Here is a 25108-nt window from a genome sequence, read left to right as displayed (position 1 = left end):
TGGGAACGATGACATGCCTTACAAAGAAACCTGGAGGGGGGTCGCAGCCAGCGCGCTACCAGTGGACATAAATTCCAATCTACATCATGTGATCCGCGTTTGGCCAGTGATATACGATTACTTACAGTACGCGCTTCGCTACTCGAGCATGCGCGACCCAAACCCTCGGTTTTGGTCCGCATCCAACTCACCCTTCCCCCTCAGGCCCAGCATGGTTCGGAAGGAGTGAGCCCGGTATCATATATGGCGCAAACCGCCAGAAGATTGGAGCGCTTACCTAGCTCCTTAGTACATTAGCCATTCAGTGCGGGGAGGACGAGAAATGCCCGGAGGTGGCAGAGGAGGGAATTGTATCGATGGGTCTCATGCACGCACAGCACGAGCTCTGCCACTGAGCTACCCTGCATATGGCAGGGGGGTGGAGGTGCGGGTAGCCCCCATGGCGACTCTCAGTAAAGGCCCTGGCAAGACGTGCTGGTCCACCAGAATGCGTGACTTCAGGGACCACCCTTTGCAGCATCGGTACCTAATCTGCGGGTTACTTGTACCCGGAAGGCGCTGCTGGCCATGGAGCTGCACCACATCTCCCCCCCCCCCCACTGCATCCGCGATCATCGCTAACACCCGGACCGCCACCGCATTGACACCGGAGCCAGCACGGGCTCAGGGCCATTCCGCACAGGCGCCGACCCAACATAGAGCCCTGGATGAGACCCGTTCCCGATAACGTGGACTGCCCGGGCCCCCGCTCCGCTGGGAGCTCGAGAAACACATGCATGAAGGCGCAGCTGCTGTCCCTCCTGCCGTATTGCGAACGGGCCAGGAACCAGGGGAAAGGGCGCCGCACGGTGCTCTCCGCACACCCCCTTTCACAGAGGCGGTCTAGCGTGCCCGAGGCCCTCCACTGCCAAATGGGCACGGCCTCTCGCGCCTTTCCCCGAAAGCCATATCTCGCCTCTAATGCTGGAGGAGGGGGGAGCGTCACGCAAGCCCCCCCCCCGCAATGGAGGGTGAAGTGACTGCGGGAAGGTTCATCCCTGCTGGCTACCTCCTCCCTAGATCCCCGTCAAGCCCCGGGGACCCGTCGAGCTGGTACCTTGCCAGCGCAGCCTGCTGTGTTCTCGGAGTGCGCCCCCCACCCCCTCACCACCGAGGAGGATCGCAGCCGTGGCCAGGCCGGCCAGTCCCAGATACTACCCTGAAGCAGGGAGATCGGGACGTGGCGTAGTGCCTCACCGCGATAATTATGCACAGCAGCTCTCACGAAGAGGACGACAGGGAGGTTGGAAAGGCAAGAGCCTTGGGCTGTATTAAGCAGCGCGAGACAGATTAATTTGTAGGGGGTGCTACACTAATCACACCACCCCGCACACAAACATCAGAGCACCAACATGCCCAGTATATATGCCCACAATGAAATTGGAGCGCTGCACTAGAGCCCCACGTTTTCCCTGCGCAAACGGACTCACCGATGTGGACGCGCCCTCGAGGCTAAGGGGCGTTCAAAATTCATCCTACCCGGCCTCACGCAAAACCTGGACACCTGTGGTACCAACGAACCACGTGAAACGACACGGCGTGGAGGCTCTGTGAAAGGGACAAAACACACCCGGACTACTCGGACTATGCTGAACTGCTACACCCCGCCACCAAAATCCCCGGCAGGGCATGCGAGACGACCATACCAATAACATATCCTCCGAGCTACAAGCTCCACGACTCACCGCACACAGAAGAGGCACACCAGCCAGACCAGCGGGCCACCCCGTGGCATCTTGCCAGCAAACGATGGACGGCGAGCTGGGCCAAGGCGCGCGAGTCACGACCAGGCCCGGAGATACCAGCGACGAGACGACGCAAGCCCTTCAAGGCGAACGAGCGGACAAGAGGAAGAGGAGGGGGTGGAGACAGTATATGTACCCTTGTCTCCTCCCCCCCCTCGCCGGAAACAGCTACCTGTTGGGGTCTCCCCCGGACTAGCCCAGGGACTCGACCTCCCACCCCTGTGCCTTCCTGTGGCACTAAGGCGGCCGCCCTCCAAGGGGCGGGCCGCTGCGCAACCCCCCCCCCCGGGCAGCCTTACAGACTACAGGGGCATTACTGGCAGGCACCACATCTTGCTGTCTCAGGAGAGGGGCAACTTAAGACACATCTGACAGGAAAACACGAGGCTCTGATGTAAGTGCGAGCTATAACACGGTTAAAATAGAATCTAAAATATTACAGGATGTCCTTCTTTCGTGTCTGTTTCCAAGCCTCAAGACTTTTAAAGCCAGCACCTTATTTTTAACCGCCCCTTGGTGGAGCCCGGTTAGTAGTAACGAGCTAGTAAGGCACAGTGTAGACGGCAACCAGGCGAGGGAGGCAAAGTTCCCGACGGGACAATTGAATTGTCTCTTACCACCTCGCCCCTCGCGCTTTGCTTAATTACGTTAGGAGACAGACTCATAATGTAATTAATCAAAAGAGAAAGGTGGGCTTGGAGTAATTTAGTTAACCAGTAAGTAACTGCAGCCTTCCTGCTTTTCCGCTCATGTGGGATGGGGCATGTTTTGTACCACCACCCTTTCATATTCAGACGTCTCAGAAAGAGCTTCTTTAGGACTCAAAACGGGGTTACCTGGTATTGTTGAGGTATGCTAGAGGAACACATTGCTACATATAAGGTCACATTTCTTCAAAAGGAAAATGACATGATGCTGAAAAACTTTGCTCGCATTTAAAGTCATTACTGCATTATCGTTTCAATTGTGACTTTTGTATGCCTGGTTTCATTGACCAATTATTCTTCGGTTTGTAATGGGAACACATTACACAGAGCACCTTTCCAGAAAAATCACACAACGAAAAGTCATTATATATCAATATTGACGCAAGTCCCTGCAAATTTTTTTTTAAATATTTTTGTGAATGATGGGGTTACAGTTTATACAGTTATCAACAATCGAAACCTCCATAGAGGTTCAAATTAATGAAGGGCAGTGCCTGGCCATTTAAAACACTGGGTCAAATATATTGAACTCTGTCACGTGTCATAGCCTGACCTCTACAGTACGTGCTCGGCTTAAACCGACGACTGCCTTAATCAGGGCCGTAATGTAAACGCCTGCAGGGGGCTTACTTTTTGCCAGTGTCTGCCGGTACGCTTATCGGCTACTTCAATTAAAATCAATAAAAGTTGAAATAATGTTGGATACTTAGCGCAAAAATAAAAATATTTTTATGCAACACTAGGCATCCGGGATGCTGTTTTTCACAAGGCACAAGTTTAAACAAAACCTTGCTGATGAAATTCTCTCCCCTGAACATTGTAAGCACATTTGTTTGGCCACATTTACATTTTGTTGGTTTCGGCACATGCACTTCCTATCTTTTTAGGTCTCGCCTGACCAGCGCTTTAGCGCTGCTCTAGCGAGACTTATAGTAAGCGCGTTTTGGAAGTGCAAACAGTGGCTTTGCAGGCCTCCAACTACAGTGCATGTGACCGGTCCGGGCGGGCGCACCATTTGGAGTCCTGCAACCACTTGTTTGCTTTCACTTTAGCCGTGATTCATCGCACCATTTGGCAGCCTGCGTGCCCGCCCCCACTCCCCCTCCCACTCCGTCAGCTTCAGTGCGCGCTTGTTCTATCCGGCTGCTTTGAAAAAGACTGGTAACAACATCGGTTCAACGAGCCGCTGAAGGCGTTAAAGGTGGTGCCATTTTGAGCCACAGCCAGTGCCACTGCAACTTTGTGATTCTGTGGCAACTGCGTTTTCTGCTTAATTTTGAATTCACTTCATTTGCTACATAACCGATCATCTGAAGCATAATCAGCCGATTTTAACATAATGTGTCTAGATCAAATGGATCAAAAGTTACTAAAAACGCAGCAACACGAACTGCTGCACAGTCCTTCTCAAAAGATTGACTGGTCACCTTTCAGTGGCTTATTGGCGTATTTGGATGTGGAACTGCTACTAACGAAGTGGAACGTTTGCCCAGACATTGCTAGCGTGTAAAAATGAAATGGAATTTTTTTTAAATACGATCTCAAAATATGCTGCATTAAGCCTCATAATGTTACCTTGTCTCATTTGGTCATCCCCTCCCGCATAATGCTGGTGGTCATTGTCTGTGTAGTTGTACTAAGTGTGTCAAACCAGCATGAGCCGTGTACTTTGGGGGCAAGCAGTTGTTCCTTCTAACATAATGTAGGTAGGGTGAGCAAGAGCTGGTATCCCGCGAGGGACTGCCACCCTGAACGTGAGTCATAGTAGATCAATCTCCTGAACTATATCTATCAATTCGGACACCGTTTGACGCCGTGTTCATGCTTGTGAAATATATTTCCGCGAGATGTGATGTTCTAATGGCTTTCCAATTATCCATTTAACCCTGACGTGGGCAAAAGGGAGCGGAACATCTCACATGTGGGTGGCTGTGTGGTGAGAAGGCTGTAAGCTGAGGAGTCGGCGCCGCACCCTGGTGATCTGCAGCATACTGCCGCGTGGCGTGACCTGTTCACACTTTAAGCGCTCAGTATTTACACTTGAAAGAAGACTTCAAGGGAGGAATGGAAGGACGGTATGGCACTGTGGCTGACCCGAAGAAAGATGCCTGTGACCACTACATTGGACCCCAAGCCTCAGTGCCGCTACCTACCAGTGAGTCCCTCCCCATGCTAATTGGGAGAGTTTGCCAAGGAGAGGGACTGGGGCAGCTTGCGCTCTGACGCACTGCGGCTTTAACAATTCGGTGTACACACTGCGCACATAGAAGGCGTCCACTTCCGTGGAAGGGATTGAGAAATACCCCGTGTTGACTGTCATTTCGTCCAGCCATGGTTTCTTGTATGTTATAAGCTCGATTTGTAGAGTGTGCTTAGTTTAATCACGGACTGTAACCCCAAAGCTGTGTTTTTTATGCCCGATACACCTGCACATAGGCACGCCTTGCTCTCTTCATATATAAAAGACATGCGGATAGAACATTGTTTACTGTCCGTGCCAGGCAGACACCCGAACTGACCGCCCTGCATTTGTTATCACGTGCTTGGTGCAACTGGACGGTCCGTAAGCAGTTGCCGACACAAACAGGAAGCCGCGCACTTCTGTTTGCAATATTGTCTGCGGGGCTTCTACCGTTATACGGTGTTCTTTCTATACGCAGCGTTTTCATTACATCGAAACGCATAGCAGTGAGAATTTCAGACGTGACGGGAAAAGTTCTAGAACTTCACCCAGGGCACAAGTCCTAAACAAGCATTTGCAATGCAATAGGTCTCGCATTTACTCAAGTTTAAGCTATTGGCATTGTAAATGACAATGCCCTTTATCTATGTTTTTAAAAACGAAAACAAAAATAAAAGGCATTGTTGTTTGCAATGTGAATAGCTCAAACTCGCGTAAATGCGAGACCTATTGCATTGCAAATGCTTGTTACTATGAGACACCCTCCGTTCTTCCTATTTACCCTCAGCCTCTCCCTTTCGTTAAAAAGAGTTTTTCTATTACGCTAGTGTCTGGTGGAACGGTGATCGGCAAATCCTTACAAAAAATAAAAAATTGTAGAGATGAGAAGAACCTTTGTGCAAAAACTTTTTACAAAAATTATAACAACACTGATCATCCGGGATGTTTATTTTCACAAGCCACAGGCGCTACCACGAATATAAATTACAATGTTGTGTTCACAACTGTTCGCTGGAAGCAGACCAGCGCCGCCACAGTGATAGCAGGCAGACAGCACACCTTCCCCACTTCCCAAAGAAAACAAGCATTTACAATGCAATGGTCTCGGCATTGGTAAAGTTAGAGCTATTGGCATTGCTCATGACATTATTTTTGTTTATGTTTTTGTTTTTAAAACATTTAAAGAAACGGCATTGTCATGAGCAATGCCAATAGCTCTAACTTTAACAATGCCGAGACCGTTGCATTGTAAATGCTTGTTTATTTTGTGAGGGAGAGTACCAGCACTTCTCAAGAGAAATGTAATACTTTAATTGGAGAGCCCCAGCACTTCTCAGAATCAAGCAGGTACTCTGATACAGAGTACCTTCACTTCTGTTTTTCCTTTTCAAGCACTGGAGGTATCCCTTCCCAGCCCCCTCATACACCCCTCCAAAGTGAGACAAGGATTTTGTGGGCATCTGTTTTATCCTAGAACAAGTACCTCTTGCAACATTAAACTTGATCACTTATAGTAATTTTACCTCTACTTTTCTTGCTTACAACTCTTGCTGTATCAGTATCTGAGTTTGTTATTTGTTTTATTTAAAAGAGAGGATCTGGAAGAGTAAACTGGGTTGCTTTCCAGCTTTATTTTGTTCCTGTAAGAGGCCATCTCCAGTACGCAATATTTGGTGTCGTCGTCTTTCAAAACAGTATTCTACACTTCGACAGCAGATTTTGCCATTTAGGCCTAAAACACGTCTTCACACATCAAGTCAGATTTCTCTCAAACTTCTTCACCATCCAGGGTTTCATATTTGCATACAAATAAAACCATCTTCTTCCGAACTCCCAAGATGTGCAGGTCCTTGTCCCTGACTGCATTTTTTCGAGAGTTCCCGTCAATGGTCCATGACACCTGTGTGTTTATGCACTCTCCCTAGGCCACACTGAAGATCATTGTTAGAATTTTGAATTTGTAGTCTGGGAGCGCTTGAATTGCTTTCCCAGTTGTGATATCCTTCTCTCTAATACCATTGCAATCCCCTCTAATGTTTCAGACTTGGAGTTCAAGTTAGGTGTGTTCTTATTTCTTCTATGTAGACTCTTCATCATGCCAGGGGCATTGGGTCAGACGTCTTGAATGTACATAGACACAAGTTCCCACAGTCCTCATTTTGTATTCCATGCAGCCTCCTGGGAGAAAAGAAAAATGACTCTTTGTCCCCTTTTTCTGGTATCTCTTGTGTTAACTCTATTAACATTCTGGAACATGTTCTGAAATGGACACCACTTGCACTGCTTGAGACAATAATGGCCACCACTCGTTACTGATACTGTCCTCACCGACACCAGCAGCAAGTGCTGTCTACGGTGTTCATCTACTCTGCTGTTGGGTCTCGCTCACTCATCTGCCCGAGTCTCAGGACTTGCCATGTGCGAGGTGCAGCCTGCATCACTGGCCAACATGGAGCAGTCATCTCACTGATCGTGCTGTCACATGGCACCGGGTTTCTACAAGCCCAGATATATTCAGTCGTTATGTAGTTCCTATACAAAACTGACTCGAAGCAGCATAGGTCAGCTCACTGGGGGATCAAACAGGGCAGACCAATGTCCAATGCCGTTCGATTGCAGTTTTGACAACCTATCACGTTCAGTACAGTTATAATCCTTTTTTGTAACAATAGAAAGTTAATTTTATCAGGTGAATATATTTTTGATATAGTCTACACTCTTCTTGGTGGCATTATAATTACATGAAGGTCCTGTCCAAACAACCTTCAAGGGATGCTGTTGTCCCTCTCTTAATCCCCTACTCAGACTCGCGCATAGAAAAACATTCCTGGCCTGACGTTCTGGGACGACTCCCTAAAATATCTAAGGAAGTACGAAACCTTGGAATTATCATGGACTCAAAGTTATCAATGAATGCCCAAGTGGACAAATTAGCACGGTCAAGCTTCATTACTATGAAAACTCTGAGACGCATCTTCCCCCAACCTAGGATTTCCACACAAGGTCCAAGCCACTATCTCTCTTGTACTGTCTAAACTTGATTGTGCCAATGGCCTCTACCACGGATCATATTTGTCAGCTATAAAAAGACTACAGCGTATTCAGCACTCTGCTGCCGCTACATGTAAATCCACATGCCCACATCTCCCCTGCCTTTAGGGTCCAACATTGGTTAATGGTTGCCAAAAGATACACATTCAAGCTGCTTTGTATTACCCACAAAGCAATACATGAAGCAGGACTGCTTTTCATCAGGAATAAAATCACCAAATACATTCAACAAAGGAACCTCCACTCCAGATTGACACCTCGCCTCAAAATCCCAGCTTACAAGAAAAACAAGCATTGGTATAGCCAATGGGTCTCGCTTTTGGGACCTTATAAGTATTTAGTTATGCAGCACAATATCCTTGGTGCAACAACATCAACTGTTGCATGGCTAAACACTTATAAGGTCCCAAAGGTGAGACCTATTGGCTATGCCAATGCTTGTTTTGCAAAGTCCTTGGCTCTGTTTTTAACCCTATCCACTGGGGCCCCAGAATAAAGCACCTTTTTGACCACCAGGGAGATAGTTATAAAAGTCCTTTGCACTCTGCCCCTCACTCAGACCCGTATTTATGCTCATCTTTGATAAAATCACTCTTTCCCGTCTAGAGAGTTGTAGCCCACAGCAGGATCCTTGCGGTCCTGCTGTGAGGAGGGAACCCACACATGAAATATTTCACCCATGGGCGAGTGAGGGTTCGCGTCCTAAAGACTTCACACATCTAATTCCCACTATCTGTGGTCTTCATTTTGATTACCAGAAGTTACCTTTTTGTGTGTGAATTTAAATGATTAGGGAACATTATGTTGTTGGCTTGGTATCCGCTCCCCATGTGATCCCCTGTGTGATTTAGCATATTTTTAAGTCACTGGGAAATTTCTGAACGAAAAATACCACTTTCTGTGATGTCCCATGCAGTAAGCCAAAGTCCAGGAGCAAGCAATGCAACATCAATACACGTTGCAACTAAGAACATAGCCAATCAGATGATTGAACAAGCTAAAAAAATTAAAAGGGCCACCGAATACATTCAGATAAAAATTCTCGCTAATAACCAATTGTTTACCATTCGCTTTTAAGAACGAAATATAAGCTAACCTTCAGTTGGAGCTTAAAATGTAATTCTCTAAACAGAAACATAAGCATTTAAGTAGATATCATTCTCTAGAATACTTACTCCAGCCTAGTGATTAATTTAGCTGTCCGCCTTGCAAAGCACTGTTTCATCATGACAACAAAAGTAGTAGAGTTTGCAGAGGTTAGTCTGTGTGAGAACAAATCCCTCCGTGGAGTTATTCATACAAACAAAGGTGGTCATTTGGGAGATGCTGAAACAACACAAGGAAACAATGCATTACATGCTTATTTGTCGTACGATTAATACATGCTCCTAATTATGCACACTATGAATACATCCTAAAATTATTAACTGAGGCATAGGGTGATATGTGAACACAGCAAACAACAACTCGCACTGCATGAGAAGGACTGCACTTCCATGTACAGCACTGAAAACACTGCAGACTAAAGTTGTAAATGTAATGCTGAGTGGGCTTACTGTATGCCATGAACCTTTTCAAACAAGTGCTTGGAGAGAATGTGAGAGGGGACGAAACGGGAGCCAATTTGAATAAAGCCAAAAGTAGTTACCCAATTACCATGAAAAGTGACCAGTAGTTGATACAGTAAAGTACAGGGCCTTGCATGGATGCCACAAAGTGCTTGGACCCCAATTAGCTACACCCAGTGTGTTCCAGGAACTGAGGGGGCATCCAGAGACAGCAGCCTACTTGGAAGCGAGCATGAAGAAGTCCTTGATATAGAGGGTCTCTTAAAACGGATTCCTTGCAGGAACCACTTCATTCTTCGTGCCTGCATCGGTGTGGAGGGGCTGTAGCTCCTGTGGTGATTGTGCTGTCGCAATCGAGGCTGCAATTGCCCGCATCGGCCTGCAGCCTGTAGCAGTGTTGGAGCGATCAGAGCTACATCTGCTCTGAATGAAAGTCAAAGGGCTATCCTATTATTCACTAAGTTTGAAAAAATAGGGCCCCTGCGTACAAGGTAACTTGCCAAACACAGGGAAAGTAATAATAGTTCAGAAACAAACTGAGGCAAGTAACATTTAACACATATATGCAGGCACATAATATATAGACTAGCAAACAGCAGGCAACGTAATTATAATGCATGAAATAACTTGCATGACTCCTTCTGCTGTTACAAAATTATTTGGGCTGCTTTAAGGTAGACTGTGGGTTCCTTATGTGAGAATGTAAATGCATGCATTTAACGCATTTTGTTCCGGTTTATACTTTTACCCCAGTAGACTGAGTCGAAGAACGAGATGGCTGCATTAACGATAAGTTTAGAGAAACTAGTCAACCCGTCGTAATAAGCGCTACAAAAAGATTTTTTTTAAATTAAACCCCCCACGTCCCAACCGCGAATCATGCCAGCTGCGCCTGTTTAGTTGGCTCCCGGAGGCCAGGTAATACAGGTTTTAGTTCTAAGAACTTTAAACAACAAGCAGTCTTCAAAAAAAGGAGACGGAGAGGGTGGAGCAAGTGGGCACACGGCAGCAAAAGTGTGTGCCCGCGAGCGATGCGCCGAGCGCATGACGAGAGAGGTAAGCCAGATGGTGCCTCAGCTCGTAACTGTGCGCGTAACCGCACGTTCAAGGCCACACAGAAAGCGTGTGGTCGGATTTTTGAATGCCCACTCACTAAAAGTCTCGCCAGAGCAGCGCATGCGCTGGCTCAGGCGAGACTTAAAAAAACAGGTGACACATATTTTGCTATTCAAGCAGCCAAACTATGTAATTCATTGCCCTCAAACACAAGATCTACAGATAACTATCATATCTTCAGAAGTCTATCCAAGAGTTGGCTCTTTTCTACATTATTACCATACTCAAACACCAATGTACAGCAGATCCCTGTGTATATAAACATTTAATTTGATTGTATGTATCTAGATATGTGTATTTCTTGCTTAAAATATGTATGATAATATGTACTTAAGTATCTATATATTTATTACTTTACTCCAACTGTAAAAAAAACTGAAAAACGTTGACTCTCTCCAATGCTTTACCCTATATTTCACCCTTTACCTCTCTCAATATATCCTCTACCTCCACTGTTGGACTCATCCCAAACCTCATTCTACTACTAGGATGCCTAAAATAACTCTTTTTAGACTTTTCCCTCCTTGGATCACCCCAAACCTCATTTTAATATTATGATCTCCCAAACAACGTTTTTAAATTCTTCCCTCACCTATCCCTCCTTTCCCTTATTCCAAAACTCATGTTATGGGGGGACTTTGCTGATCCCAGTTGGCTCCTGCCTCACCTACGTGTTTGCCGCTGCTCGCTCCTGGGCCCTGCAAGCTGCGTGGCCCTCCCGCCATCGCCGCTGCTGCCATTGTATCCCACGGCTGAGAGCGGGAAGGGAACTACAACTCCCAGGCGCCTGAGCGCCCGTTGACGCCACTCACGCGCCCGGAGGCGCACAAAAGATCGCGGCTCCCTCGGGGGAGCGGGAAATTCAAAAACAGAGGACTGCATCTGCGTTTGGGGGACTTCGCTGATCCCAGTTGGCTCCTGCCTCACCTACGTGTTTGACGCTGCTCGCTCCTGGGCCCTGCAAGCTGCGTGTCCCTCCCGCCATCGCCGCTGCTGCCATTGTATCCCGCGGCTGAGAGCGGGAAGGGAACTACAACTCCCAGGCGCCTGAGCACCCGTTGTCGCCACTCACGCGCCCGGAGGCGCACAAAAGATCGCGGCTCCCTCGGGGGAGCGGGAAATTCAAAAACAGAGGACTGCATCTGCGTTTGGGGGACTTCGCTGATCCCAGTTGGCTCCTGCCTCACCTACGTGTTTGCCGCTGCTCGCTCCTGGGCCCTGCAAGCTGCGTGTCCCTCCCGCCATCGCCGCTGCTGCCATTGTATCCCGCGGCTGAGAGCGGGAAGGGAACTACAACTCCCAGGCGCCTGAGCGCCCGTTGACGCCACTCACGCGCCCGGAGGCGCACAAAAGATCGCGGCTCCCTCGGGGGAGCGGGAAATTAAAAAACAGAGGACTGCATCTGCGTTTGGGAGACTTCACTGATCCCAGTTGGCTCCTGCCTCACCTACGTGTTTGCCGCTGCTTGCTCCTGAGCCCTGCAAGCTGCGGGTCCCTCCCGCCATCGCCGCTGCTGCCATTGTATCCCGCGGCTGAGAGCGGGAAGGGAACTACAACTCCCAGGCGCCTGAGCGCCCGTTGACGCCACTCACGCGCCCGGAGGCGCACAAAAGATCGCGGCTCCCTCGGGGGAGCGGGAAATTCAAAAACAGAGGACTGCATCTGCGTTTGGGGGACTTCGCTGATCCCAGTTGGCTCCTGCCTCACCTACGTGTTTGCCGCTGCTCGCTCCTGGGCCCTGCAAGCTGCGTGTCCCTCCCGCCATCGCCGCTGCTGCCATTGTATCCCACGGCTGAGAGCGGGAAGGGAACTACAACTCCCAGGCGCCTGAGCGCCCGTTGACGCCACTCACGCGCCCGGAGGCGCACAAAAGATCGCGGCTCCCTCGGGGGAGCGGGAAATTCAAAAACAGAGGACTGCATCTGCGTTTGGGGGACTTCGCTGATCCCAGTTGGCTCCTGCCTCACCTACGTATTTGCCGCTGCTCGCTCCTGGGCCCTGCAAGCTGCGTGTCCCTCCCGCCATCGCCGCTGCTGCCATTGTATCCCGCGGCTGAGAGCGGGAAGGGAACTACAACTCCCAGGCGCCTGAGCGCCCGTTGACGCTACTCACACGCCCGGAGGCGCACAAAAGATCGCGGCTCCCTCCGCATCGCGGGACGCGCGCGGGCTGCGCCGGGCTAAGCCCGGGCAAAGGGCGGGCACTCTGTGGCCCTCAGAGGCCAGAGGAGGCTGGGCTGGGCCAGAAATCCTGTCCCCACGAAGCCATCGGCTGATATACAGGCACACACAGTGAGATTTGACACACTATATTGTGTATGGGAGTTTGTATTTGGTCGTATTTGTTTTTAAATATGCAATTTCACCAGTTGAAGGTGTAATCATTAGTATAATCTTGTAAGCTTTGTTCTGGGCTGTTTTCTCCTACTAATATGTCGAAACAGAAGGCCCCTTCTGGGCCACGTACTATGGACAATTACTTGGTGCAGGTGGTGAGCAAAATAAATACTGAAAGGCGGCAGTCATTAGAGATAAGCAGTTCTCCACTGCCGGTAACCCCTACTCAGGGCCCGCTAGTTTCTATCTTATTGGATGAGAATATCACTAATGTAGATGTATTAGATGAGGGACTGGCCGATCTTGAGCAGACCCCCCCCCATTTCAGTGGATCTAGACGATTGCACTGATAAGGTAGTACAATGTTCCCCTACGCCAGTAGCGCGGGTAGTTAGAACGTGTAGGAAAACTCAAATTAAAAAGGGGGGAACACGAACTGCAAGGAAACGGGTAGCCTCACCACTAAAACATTCTGAAATAGATGTGGCTGCTAAGTCTAACGATGTTAGTCTAGATGGCGATATGACTAAGAACCTAGCGGATATTATTGATTTAAAGATCAGAGGTATTATACACCCACTTGTGTCAAATATTGAAGAATTAACGGCAGAAGTCGTTTGATTGGGTGGACTTCTTAAAAAGGCCATGGAAGAACCAGGAAGAGTAACTACTGCCACAACTAATAGTAAATGTAATACTCAGGATGCTCTCTCTATTAAGGCTACAGGCAGTAAAGAGAATGTCATAGTTAACCCCAAAACCTTTGAAGTGCCAATTTGCAGTGACAGTCAGGATGCGACTGTTATCAAAAACAACGAGGGATGGGAAGAAATAAATAGAGGGCACGTTACTAACCTCCCACCCGAGTGTGCACCATACGTGGTAGTGTTAACAAACGTACCACCGCTAGAAAGCAGGGGTTATCAAGAGACACATGACTCTTTAAAAAATAAAAGTTTATACTGGTTGAATAGACAATGTGGTTTCCCGTTAAATTTCTCTGACCAAGTTCTGACTACCAGGAGAGTTAAATGGATAGGGAGTTCCAGGAAATGCTCAAAGGGGGATTGTGTGATTGAAAACTTTAAACATCCACAACATGTCGCCAGTGTCCTCCTAAGAGCTGCATCTCTTCCAATCTCCGATGCAAATATATGCGTTCGATCGTTAGGTTTCTTTTACAGTCATCTTAATATTAATCAACGCGAGAATAGCAGAATCATTACCCACCCGGTTACCCATAGACCTCATTTTGGTATCCCAACTCAAAATAGATTTCATGCCCTTAGCTCCCTGGACTCTAATGACTGACTTATACAAGAGAGAGAGATGGGCTCAGAGAGGGCTAAAGGGTTTGGTGTAGACGACCGTGTTGACAAAACTATACTTACGGCCACACCATCCACGCCCCTTTTGACCAAGGTAGAGATTGTTGGTGAGGGTCTTGTGGATCTATGCAAACTGGGGCAATCTATCGGGGGGGACACTGTTACTGAACATGTTACTGGTCCTGTAATTAGGAATGCTACCAGAATAGGCACATGTGCCAGATTGGTTTGCTGGAACATGGCCGGTTTAAAATCTAAGGGTAGAGATCCAAGCTGGGAAACTTTTATTAATAAGTATGACATCTTATGTTTCCAAGAAACCTGGTGTAAAGGAGATGTTGATTATGAGGGATTTGTGTCATATAATCTACCAGCACGGGGAGTGGGTCCTGGCAGAGCCAAGTGGGGTTTACTTATATCAGTTCATCGCCGAATACTGGTGAAAAAGTATATACTGGTAGGTGATCTTGTTCAGATACTTTGGATCTATGAAAGCAAAGGCCGTAATATCCTTCTGATCAATTATTACAATAATATCTTCGACAGCACCAGGGGTAAAATAGTAACAGATCTGGCCAACACCATTGATATTTTGAGTGCGGAATCTAATACTGTATTTGATATTATTTGGTGTGGGGACTTTAACACTATGTTGTGTGAATTGTTACCCTTAAAGATATGCGGGGTCACTAATAACACGGGATGGGACGTTCCGCATTTTGGCCATGATACTTACGGGGAAACCTTGAATAAATTAATGGGATGTCATGACCTGGAAATACTGGATTGTTGTAAGGATGGAAATGGTTTGCCCATCCCTACTTTTAAAAACTGGCGTTCTAATTCGGTGATTGACCATGTGATAGTATCTTCTAGTATTGTCGACTGTTTTGCCCCACTGGAAATTGAAATATCGGCTACAAGTGACCACAATTGTATTATTGTGGTAACGACTTTGTGGGAGGATGGTGATGTAGAGGTGGGGACAACAATTGATAACATAGAAGCTCACCGGGCTAATGGGGTAAGACTTAGGTGGGTAGGGGAGAAAGCTTCAGAATTGACCACATCTATAATAAAGGGGAATTTGGTAGACATTGTTTTTATTTTAGAAAACAGATTCGACCACGAGCGGGTCTTATCTTCTTTTAAAGGGATCAATACTGCCATTGATGCTAAGTTTACCGGACGTAATAGGGGTTGTTTAAGAAATGGACCTGGCTGGTTTGACCACACCTGTTCGGCAGCTCTGACTAGCCTCAAACAGGATTTAGTAATGAAGCCTAGGGATAAAAACTTAGTAATAAATTTAAGGATAGACTATAAAAACGCTATTAAAGTTAGGAAGGGGGTTCTACAGCAGCAAGCTTGGGATTCACTCAACCAAGCTGCAGAACTATCTAACTGCACACTATTCTGGACAACGGTTAACTCACCATTTCTTAAAGAGGCCAATGTACCTGAATTAACAGCAAATGTTTCATGTGAAGGATGGATTACCCACTTTTCGACAGCTTTTGACTCCGGTAAAATTATTGATGCCGGTTCATCTAGTTGGCCCATTTTGCCACTAGATATCAATGTGGAAGAGGTCGAAAGTGGGATTCGGGTGAGTAAGGGCGGGAAGGCTCAAGGCCCGGATGGGGTCCCGATCGATGTCTATAAAGCCGCACCTAAAGTCTGGGGTCCCCTCTTGGCCGCTGTTTTTAATGCTGCTGTTTGTACTGAGCCCCCTGTAACCTGGGGGGAGTCTATTATTGTTCCAATTTATAAAAAAGGAAGCAGGTCTGATGCAAAGAATTACCGCCCTGTCTCCTTATTGGACTCCTCTATAAAGGTTATGAGTAGAGTTATGCTTGTAAGACTGGAAGAATGGGTGGAACAGGACGGTATTCTGGCAGACAGCCAGTATGGTTTTAGGAAAGGCAGGGGTACGCTTGATCAATGTGTCAATTTAGAACTGTTGATCGGGAAGTACAGTGATGCAAAACCGGGCCTTATGTACATGTGTTTCGCTGACCTAAGTAGCGCTTTCGACATGGTTGACCACTCAATTTTGTGGCCAACCTTGTTGAAACTGGGAGCACCGGAGGGTATAATATTTTTTCTTGCCAGGTTGTATGAGAAACTAAAAACCTGTGTACGTTTTGGCAGGAAGGGAGAATGTACCCCAAACTTTAGTGTCAAACGTGGTATAAGGCAAGGTTGTGTTTTAGCTCCTCTTTTATTTATTTTATTTATTAATGGAATTGATGCTATTCTAAAGGAAGTTAACGCAGATGCTCCTATAATCAATGGTGTTTCAGTGCCGGTATTATTATATGCCGATGACGCTGTTTTGTTATCCAGAACTTCTGTAGGATTGCAGCGGCTAATGGACAGTTTTGCATCCTTTATTAAGGATAGGAAACTAGTTATTAATAAAGGAAAAACGCACACCATGATCTGTGGTTCCAAGAATTCAAAACAGACTATGAAAGGGTATTTTATTGATAATGTAAAGGTGCAACAAGTGGATAAATTTTGTTATTTAGGTATTACTTTCTCTAGTGATAAGAAGTCGACTTATGAATTTAATAACATACGCAACAAAATAGCTAGAAATGCCCACGGCATCTTCAGATTTTCCGCTAAAATTGGGGACCGTAGGACTGGGGACATGCTTAAAATTTATAAGGCCTGATGTGTAACAATTGCACTATATGGGGCAGGAATTTGGGGCTATTGTTGCGCCCATAATTTGCAGCTGGAAGAAAAAAAAATTCTTAAAAAACTTCTATGCTTGCCCGCATCGGCCTCCAATGTTTTGTGTCATCAAGAATTATCTGTCAACTACTTACTCGACTTTTTATCCCTCAGGCCTTTGATGACCTGGCGGTCTATTTGGCTGAAGGATGAGAAGTCTTTTACTAGGTCTATTATTCAGGATTGTTTGCGATTAGACAAATTTGTAGCAATACCCTGGATCAAATACATTATTGCGTGTTTTTCAGATATTTTTAACCTGAACATTGTAAATGATCCCAAAGCAGTTCTACTGATCCCCAAAGTTGAGCTAAAAAGGGTTTTTCTGGCCTTTGCAGAGAGAAAAAGGGCTGTTGCCGCCGGAACTCTGTCCACTGTTATGTTTTATAACAGATACCTATCTACGGATGGATTTCCTGTCTATTTAACCTTGGTCACAAGACCGTCGCATAAATTTGTGTTAACAAGACTCAGATTTGGAATGGTGCACTATTTGGTGGCACATCCGATAATGAAAAAACATCTATCTGGGCCTTGTAGATGTGATGGGATTTCCACGCAAAGCACATTGCACTTTATGTTGTTTTGTAAACTGTATTCTAATTTTCGTATTGCCCTTCTGAAACCAATGTTTGTTAAATACGGAATACGTACAGTCGAGCATGCAATGAAATTGATATTTAATCTGCAATCTGCGGATATTTGTTTTAATACCGCAACTTTTTTAAACAAATGCATCAATTCCAGGAAAAGTATGTGTTTTTAATCAATTGTGTAAATGTTCCTATTTTTAATCAGTTTCAATTAACTTATTGTGATTTTTTAATGTATTGTCATGTCTACTACAACTCGCCCTTGTTTCTTTCTTATTACGTCTGTATTTGTGCTTTTATGGTCATTAATTTGCACCGAATAAAGCTTAATTGAAACTCATGTTACTACCTATGATCTCCCGATAAACACTTTCTACAGTCTTCCTTCTTCTGCCCCAGCCCCTCCTCCTTTCAAGGAACAGACTCTCATGTCCACGGATCAAACTAACTCAAATTTTACTACAGTAATTCTATGTCAGGACAGGAGGCTCCGATTATGCTTTCTCATTTCTTTATTAGAAATGCCCAGCAGCCAATCAGAACCGTTTATGAAACGAAAAAACTATAGTACCCATGAGTACCCGGGTACCACGTGACCAACCATAGAGTCTCTCATATAAAAGGTACAACAGGAGAAAGTACGTCCTCTTTCTTTGCTGCTCCGCAGCCAGTTAAGTGCCTTTTTCTTTTTACTCATGTTACATTGTTGCATTATTGTCTGTGCACTACTGTTGGGACGCGCTCGCTTGCAATTTGTACTTTGACCCCACAATGCTTTCCTATCTGAAAAAATTTGCTAAGGATCCTAAAAAGGGTCTGGACAGATCTTGGCGGTCCTGTCAAGATAAAATGTTGGACTTAATGGGACCCCTCACCAAGATCCTAGATCTCGGATTTCAGGCCAAGGAAGCAGAATCCCTTGTGGATCCAGATGAACTCATAGAATGGGCTCAGAGGGCTATTTGCCAGTTGGGCAACGCAAATTGTGCCATTTCAAGTGAGCGCCGCCGCTCTATTCTTCTAAAGATTGATCCCAAATTGGCGGAACTCTCTACTTCCGAGTCTGGTCCGGTGGCTCAAGGTCTGTTATTCGGCCAACCGTTCCTTAAGGAACTCACTAAATTTGTTGCAACCTTCAGCGGTTTGGATAAGGCGCAAGCTTCCATCAAGCGTGCACTTCGTCCGGTTTTTGCCAGGGCCGGACGACATAGGGGACGCTCGTTCGGCCGTGGCTCCAATAACCCTTCCCAGAGAGGTTACCAGTCCCAGAGAGGCGGAGGTCAGGACTCCGGCTACAACTCCCGCTCGAACTTCTATCCTTCCCGAAAAGGGAGAGGTCAATTCCGGAAAGGCCGTTCCGGTGGCAACCAAGGTGCTTACCAAGACTCTAATACCTCAGGTGAGTTTGATTTCTTTTTCCGAGGTGGTTCTGGGGGGCAGAATACGTTTTTTTCTCCAGAACTGGCGTCAAATCTCCAACGATGCTTGGGTTCTGCAAACTGTTCAAGGTTTCAAGATAGAATTCTATCAGACCCAACATCAATCCCTCCCCCCAACTCCTCTCCATTTTTCCCTTCAGGACCAAAAGTTTATTTCGGCGGAGATAGAATCCCTTCTCGCCAAAGGGGCAATCAGGTCAACTGTCCCCCACCCTCACGGGTTCATCAGCAATGTTTTCTTGGTTCAGAAAAAAGGGGGTGGCAATCGTCTGGTCCTCAACTTGAAGGATTTCAACGGAAGTGTAGTTTACAGACACTTCAAAATGGAAGGGATCCATCTTTTGCGCGATCTTCTTCGCGAGGGGGACTGGATGGTTCGGCTCGACCTCAAGGATGCCTATCTTTCCATTCCCATTTACGAGCCTCATCGTCGTTTTCTTCAATTCAGTTGGCAGGGGATTTGGTACGAATACACGGTTCTCCCATTCGGCCTCTCGTCAGCACCCTGGTGCTTCACAAAACTTCTGAGGCCCGTAGTGGAATGTCTGCGTGCTCGGGGTGTCCGCCTGATAATCTATCTCGACGACATTCTTCTCATGGCGGACAAACCCCTCACAGTATTAACACACCTGGAATGGTCTATCGACCTTTTACAATCCCTGGGTTTCCTAGTCAATCCGCAGAAATCTATCTTGAATCCTTCTCAAGTAATCGAATTTCTGGGTTTTCAAGTGAATTCCCTATCCTGTCAACTATTACTACCACACCAAAAGATTCGGTACATCAAGAGAGAATTGAGGTCTGTTCTTTCCAGACAGATTGTGTCGTTGAGGTCGTTAGCACGTGTAGTCGGTCTACTGGCGTCCTCCATTCAGGCGATATTCCCAGGTCCGCTGCATTACAGAGCACTTCAGAGATTGAAGATTCGTCATCTCCAAAAAGGTCTTCGCTATTCAGATCTGATTCCTCTTTCCGAGGATGCGAAGAGCGAGATGCAATGGTGGTTGGACCACATGGAGGCCTGGAATGGACGAGCCCTGTTCGGCTCCGCTCCGGATCTGGTGATAGAATCCGATGCCAGTCTTTGGGGTTGGGGAGCCCGGTGCGGTCCCATCTCCACCGGGGGTCGCTGGTCCCCCCAGGAACTCTCTCTTCACATCAATTGCCTAGAACTTCTAGCGGGGTCTTTTGCGATTCGGTGCTTCTCCCCTCATCAGACCAATTGTTGTATTCTTCTCCGCATGGACAACGTTTCTGCGGTCCGGTATGTCAACAAGTTGGGGGGAACACGATCCAAGATTTTGGCGGAGATCGCCAAGGATTTTTGGCACTTCTGTCTTCAACAGAAGATCACAGTTATTGCCGAATATCTTCCCGGTTGCCGCAATCAGATTGCGGACTGGAACTCTCGCCATCTTCGCGACTTCAGCGATTGGCGCCTTCACCCGCGCATTTTTCGTATTCTCCGTCGGACTTGGGGTCAATGTCACCTGGATCTGTTTGCGTCTCGCCTAAATACTCAACTCCCTCTATTCTTCAGCTGGAGGCCGGATCCGAAAGCCCTGGCCACAGATGCATTTCTTCAGACTTGGCCGTCCACTCTGTGTTACGCCTTTCCCCCGTTCATGTTGATTCCCAGGGTTCTGGCCTACTCGAAACGTTTTCAAACGGAGCTAATTCTCATTGTTCCGCTGTGGAGAGCTCAACCATGGTTCCCAGACCTTCTGGAGATGTGTTGTGCGGTTCCGTTCCTTCTTCCCCAGAAGTGGAATCTGTTGCTGGATCCCCTAGGCGATCCGCATCCCCTGGTTCTATCCGGCAATCTCCTACTGTTGGCGTGCCGAGTTTCGGGGATCGCTGGTCGCTCCCAGGCCTTTCATGCGACGCTTCCAAATTCATCAGTGACGCCTGGTCTCCCAGTACTCACAAAAGATATAGAGCCTCATGGAAACGTTGGTGTGACTGGTGTGTTCAGCGGGAAGTTGATCCCGCTTCAGCAGATGTGGCTCTGATTATTAATTTTCTAGCTTCTCTCGCTTCTTCTGGTTTGGCTTATCGTACGGTCAACAACTTCCGTTCCGCCATCTCTGCCGCCCATGTTCCCATTAATGGTAAACCGGCGGGTGAACATCCCTTAATTTCCAAATTGCTTAAGGGCATTCGTTTAGCGAATCCTCCGTGCCCTAAATATGTCTCGCTTTGGGATGTCTCCATTGTTTTGAGATTTTTGGAGGCTTGGCCTTCTAATTCTTTACTTTCTCGCAAGCAACTCTCTGCTAAATTGACTATGCTGTTATGTCTCGTTTCTTGCAAACGAGTGTCTGACGTGCGGGCGTTAGACTTGGCAGGTCGCAGATTTACACCTGAGGGTGTCACTTTTCTAATCTCTAAACGCACCAAGACTGCTACCTCTTCGGTTACTTATCCTTCCTTTCCTCATCACCCCAACCTTTGCGTTGTTCAATGTGTCAAGGATTTCGAGGTATGTACTGCCCCTTTACGTTCTGATACACAGGGTCAACTTCTTATTGCCTTGCAAAAACCTTTTCGTCCTGTTACTCCTGCTACATTAGCTCGCTGGGTTAGATGGCTCTTGTCTGAGGCTGGAATTGATGTTTCCATTTTTGGTGCTCACTCGGCTCGCGGGGCCATGGCCTCTAAAGCGTTCTCGATGGGTGTTTCATTACTGGACATCATGAAAACCGCAGATTGGTCTTCTGACTCTATGTTCAAGACCTTTTATTACAAGCCTATCGAACATATTGCTTCTGTAGTGGTGGATCAGCTTTGAACAAGCATAATCGGAGCCTCCTGTCCTGACATAGAATTAAAAATTTGCAAACATTCGTGACAAGAATTTTCAATTCTATTAAGGACAAGGAGGCGAGGATTATCCCACCCAAAGTTATGTTTGATTCTCATGTTTATCATTGTCACAGTTGCATTTGATTTATAGCAATGCATTGATTTTCTCTCTGTTTACCCTTCCCTTTTATTGCCTTCACTCTCTTTATTGAATGAGTATTACGGCTGTACTTTCTTTTCAGGTTCTGACCCGAAATAGTGATTCTACTGTTTATCCTGCTTACTCCGCTTGGATCATCTGCTGCCTTCCTCTGTTCGGCGTTTGCTCTGTTTCTAGCGTCAGGATGATCACCGACTGTGGCTGATGGACTTTGTTTCCTGGCATGCTTCATTTTCCATTGGATTTCATGTTTTTTCCTGTGAACTGCTCCTCACCAAAGAAAGAGGACGTACTTTCTCCTGTTGTACCTTTTATATGAGAGACTCTATGGTTGGTCACGTGGTACCCGGGTACTCATGGGTACTATAGTTTTTTCGTTTCATAACGGTTCTGATTGGCTGCTGGGCATTTCTAATAAAGAAATGAGAAAGCATAATCCTCGCCTCCTTGTCCTTAATAGAATTGAAAATTCTTGTCACGAATGTTTGCAAATTTTTAATTCACCACCAATCCTTTTCGAGTTCTGGAGTAGCGTGCAGATTACTCCAGCAAGTGCATTAAATATAAATACCAGCTTTATCTGTCAAACTTTGATACACGTGATTCCGCCTTTTTTTTTTTTTTTTTAGAACGCTTTAAACGAGCATCGTATTTACATTCCACATTCAGGCACGGGGAGATTAAGTGATTTGCCCAAAATCTGCAGTCTAGCCGACGGACCAGGTCCGCCTCTCGACCACGTCCGCCTCTCCAGCCTCAACCACGTTTGTGTTCTTTCCCTTTGATCCCCAATTTTGGAGATACCATTGTTTTTGTAAAAATCAATTTCTAGCAGTTCCCTCAAAGGCTACGGACCGCAACATTGAAACTGGTTGACTAGCAACATTTCTTTTTGGCTGAACCCCCACTGTCATATGTTATTTCCGCACACTTGTTCAGTTATTACAATACTGCGAGTAGCGTTTCAATTGCCGTGGGAAGCGTCGCCCTTAGAGCGGAAGCAGGATATGATGACACGCAGTAATTAGCCGGTTGTCTCACGGAGAGGGTGGCTCCACAAAACTTGCTTTCGTGATACGATTCCAAGCTGCTTATTTGTCAGTCCTTTCGATTAGGGCAGCATGCTACCGCTTTCACAACATTACCGCAACGACTTATCTCTCGCGTTTTACAGCTTGCTATAAGGCTAGGTAGGACACAACAATTTCTGCCAACGAATACTGAAAAAGTAAATAAAAGCAAGGACAACCGAAGGCTCAACCCAAGTGAGCTTCTGGAGAATAACGAGCCAAAACAACCAACAGAGTCATTTACCTAATGACCAGCCAATGGGAGACTACAGTGGCGCGGCATTGAGCTGGTGCGAGACATATGGCTGTAGCCAAAGCGACCAATCACCCAACCTTAAATGCACATCCAATGGGTAGCCACGAGGGCGGGGCCTAGGGGGTGTAACGATTCATGTTTTCTAGTGTCAATATGCAGCTGTCATTGAGTGGCAGGCGCTGAGGTGGAGTCGTAGATCAGAAGACGAGAGCAGGGAACAGAGATATTAGTGGGTAAGGATGAGCCACATTTGAGGGGTGGTTGGGCAACGGTGTTGTTGTGGAGTACAACTCTTGAGTGAATTGGAAGACGGGTGCTTCTCTTTATTACAAGAGGCGTATTTAGTGCTCGGGGTATGTCCAAATCGTATTGTGAAAAGCTATGCCACGGACACGTGAAACATTGGGGGACTTTTGCCTCAATCTTTGCTCCTTTTAGCTGGAATGCGCAGACATTTGGAACTCGATTGCTAACCCACTGATTAAGAGTGGTTTATTTCCATTTTACTTTTAAATTCCTCCTTTAACTGATCCCTTGGTGGGGGCCCAGGCCACACCACCCAATTTTGAGTGTAAATTGGGAAGAATTGCAGATAGTACATGAGTGTGGCGGACTTATCCATGTGTTTTTTTTTTTGCATATTTATATAGCGCGAACTCGACCCGAAGGTATTGGAGCGCTTTGCACGAGCACCGTATTTACATTACACATTCAGGCACGGGGAGATTTGGGGGCATATCAACAACAACCGGCGATAATTATCGCTCAGCGCTCTTAGCGTGAGGATAATTATCGCCGGCTAGCGTGAATTTTTATCGCTGAGATAGCGTGCTATTAGCAACGCTTATCTCAATAGCGATAAAAATCTACACGCTAACAGGCTAACGTGAGATTATCGCTGGAAACCCAGCGATAATCACACGTTACCTTGTTGATAGGGACAGGCAAACTTAGCCATGATATCCTCCTTCCATAGGATATCATGGCTAAGTCTGAAAATTAGCAGACGTAAAAAAGCAGCGTTAACCGCGGTTAGCGCTGCTTTTTTTGTCTCTAACAGGGTTAGCGACATTCTTGATAATAGGAGAAATGTCGCTTAGCGACGTTTCTCCTATTATTTTACTCTGGAACGCCCCCTTTGCATCTCATTAGAGATGCAAGGGGAAGCGTAGAGTAAAAGGGTGCTAACATGCAAATTTGCGTGTTAGCACCCTGTTGTTGATAGGGTGCTAGTTTTATCTCTGCTTTTTTGGCTTTTAAAGCCAAAAAAGCAGAGATAAAGCCCTTGTTGATATGCCCCTAAGTGATTTGCCCAGAATCACAGGATGTGGACGCGACCCCGAGGCTCGAACCCTGGTTTCCAGCACTAAAGTCGGCAGTCTAGCCGACGGACCACATCGCCTCCCCAACGTGTTAAATGTATGCCTTAAATTTCAGTGGCAAATCTATATCTCCTTTGCTCACACTGTCTCCTGACACTACCCGCATGGTTCCCTGAATCCCTTCACTGCTCACACACTGATCCCTCTACTTACTGCTTGCGGTTTGCACTGTCCCTGCCCGCTTTCTTTGCCCCATGCTATAACGTCCCCTATTAAACTGCTCTGCTCAGACAACCACATTAATCACCCCTATCATAAATGCCACAATTACTTGCCGGGAATCTTCATTACCCTTAGTCTATCTCGTCCTCGTTACAGTCATTACAAGTAAGGTAATGTTACCTCACACCAGAAACAATGCGGAAGGACCCTGAAGCCAGCCCCACCCACCCTACCTGGGTGCCATAAAGGGAGCTACCACTCCTGGCTCCTCCTGTAAATATCCACGCCCTTTAGTGAAAGGACTGAAAGGAGGCAGGGTGGGTGGGATGTAATGATGAGGACGAGATGGACTAAGGGTAATGAGGATTACTCCTAAGTAACTGGGGCATGACCCCTACGTCCTTCGTCCCAGTATTTACAAGTG

At 46.7% G+C, this 25108-nt stretch overlaps 1 protein-coding gene across 1 annotated transcript in view; it reads left to right on the top strand.

The window, feature by feature from the left end:
* The first annotated feature begins 23286 nt into the window (after positions 1–23286).
* The window catches only part of TYSND1 (trypsin like peroxisomal matrix peptidase 1), a 132230-nt gene continuing 130408 nt past the window's right edge, over positions 23287–25108 (top strand). The window contains exon 1 of the mRNA XM_085603851.1: positions 23287–23373. The gene's annotated coding sequence lies outside the window, so the exon portion shown is untranslated. The remainder of the gene's footprint in view (positions 23374–25108) is intronic.

This window comes from Triturus cristatus, chromosome 1_2, assembly GCF_964204655.1.
Source record: "Triturus cristatus chromosome 1_2, aTriCri1.1, whole genome shotgun sequence".
Lineage (NCBI taxonomy): Eukaryota > Metazoa > Chordata > Amphibia > Caudata > Salamandridae > Triturus > Triturus cristatus.
The sequence above is the reverse complement of the archived record's forward strand: the minus strand, read 5'-3'. Positions and strand labels throughout refer to the sequence as shown.